Source organism: Megascapheus bottae, chromosome 6, assembly GCF_031878675.1.
Source record: "Megascapheus bottae isolate mThoBot1 chromosome 6, mThoBot2.hap1, whole genome shotgun sequence".
NCBI lineage: Eukaryota > Metazoa > Chordata > Mammalia > Rodentia > Geomyidae > Megascapheus > Megascapheus bottae.
The window spans coordinates 59,496,675-59,498,719 of NC_143514.1; positions in this window are offsets into that span (position 1 = coordinate 59,496,675).

Here is a 2,045-nt window from a genome sequence, read left to right on the forward strand (position 1 = left end):
GTGTGTGTGTGTGTGTGTGTGTGTGTGTTGGTCCTGGGACTTGAACTCTGGGCCTGGGTGTTGTCCCTGAGCTCTTCAGCTCAAGGATACTGCCCTACTCCTTGAGCCACAGCACCACTTCTGGTTTTCTGGTAGTTAATTGGAGATAAGAGTCTCATGGACTTTTTAATGCCCAGGCTGGCTTTGAACCATGATCCTCAGATCTCAGCCTCTTCAGTAGCTAGGATTACAGGTGTGAGCCACCATGTCCAGTTTGGGGAGTTTTTATTTGACCCCCTAGGTGAAGTCCTACAAGCAAACCAACCACTAATTAGTGTCTATGGGAGGTATTTTGGGGAACGGGGGGCATAGGACTTCTGAGTACTTCCTAGGGTGTGAATAGGATAGAGGTTGATTTTAGTAGTCTCACAGCTTCCCAAGTGATTGTGGGGCAGTTGGTTATAGAAGGGGTAGTCTGAGAATGAACTTATATTAAGAAGGGGCAAGTAGAGGGCTGGGAATGTGACTTAGTGGTAGAGTTAGAAATGGTGCTGTGGCTCAAGTGGTGCTAGCTACCCTTGAGCAAAAGAAGTTCAGGGACAGTGCCCAGGTCCTGAGTTCAAGCCCCAGGGCTGGCAAAAAAGGAGGGAGCAAGTAGAGAGGAAAAGGAAATTGATGATGTAACAGTGTGATATCATGATATATCTGCCCTCCCAAGACAGACTAAATGGAGGAGGGCAGCAGCTAAGTTGTACTGGTATCCCACAGTATTCCCAAGACGTCAAACAGTCCAGAAAGGCAAACAGCATGAGCTGAGGACGGCCCCTTCATTGTCAGGACGCCAATTTTTCCAGGACATTGATGTCATCTCTTGAGTTGCCCCAACTTCATAGAACCCTCCTTCCACTCCCCATTGGTTTATTCAGGCGAAAGTTCTGAGGCAACTACACCAGGCCATATATTGTGTGATGGAGGAAAGCAGACAAGACACCATCTTGTGTATGCTACCCACACACTCTACCATGGAACCACACCTCTAGCCAAGACAGTGCTTCTCACCTGGTGCTATTTATAGTCCTGGAGGACAGAACTATTAGAATCCACAGCAATTTGGGCTGCGAAGGAAAATAGTAAAATGGTGACAAAACAGCCTTTAGAGGGAGGCGATATCACAGGTGTTATGAAAAGTACAGGAGGTCATTGTCTAGGGCCAAACTGCTTTGCATTAAGATCAACACAAATCAAAATGGGAGCGGGGAACTGCTGGCTCATGCCTATAATCTCAGTTATTTTTTAGGAAGCCGAGGACTGAGAGTCAAAGCCAGCCTGAGCAGGAAAATCCAGTCCTTGCTTCTGAGACTCTTATCTCCAGTTTAAAAAGTCAAATTAGGTATTGGTGGCTTCCACCTGTCATCCTAGTTACTTAGGAGGTCGAGATCTGAGGATCATGGTTCAAAGCCAGCCCGCAGAAAAGTCTATGAGCCTTTTATGTCCAGTCAACTACACAGAAAGCACCGAAGTGTCACTATGGCTTTGAGCACAAAGAGGCTCAAGGACAGTGCTCAGACTGGAAAAAGAAAAAAAAAAAAAAGAAATCATTTAGAAAGATAATAGGGTTAAGGGAACTGGCCAGTTTCATGGAGCAGGATAATTAATTCACTCCACCTTAATCCTTACACAAAAGATAACTATGTAAGTTAGTTTACCAGTTGTTTCTCTGTTTATCTTTCTCCTCTTATGGGACAAGTAACTTTGAAAGGATTAATGTGGTTTTGTTCTGCTTCTCTCAGCTTTCTGTGTTTAAAGAGCCAACTTCTGCTTAGCCTCTCAGAACATTTATTCTGTTTTATGCAATGAAGTATTGCCTGATTCTAGAAGCAAAAATAAAACCAATCAAGATAGCTAAACAAAACAGTTTAGCAATTTTGTCATTTGACATGAGCACCTAAAGAATGAGAATCAATCCGGGCATGACGTCTGTAATCCCAGTAATTTAGCAGACTGAGCTGAGTGCAAATAAAGCTTGAAACTCAGACTGGGCAACACAGTAAAATCCCATTTAAAAA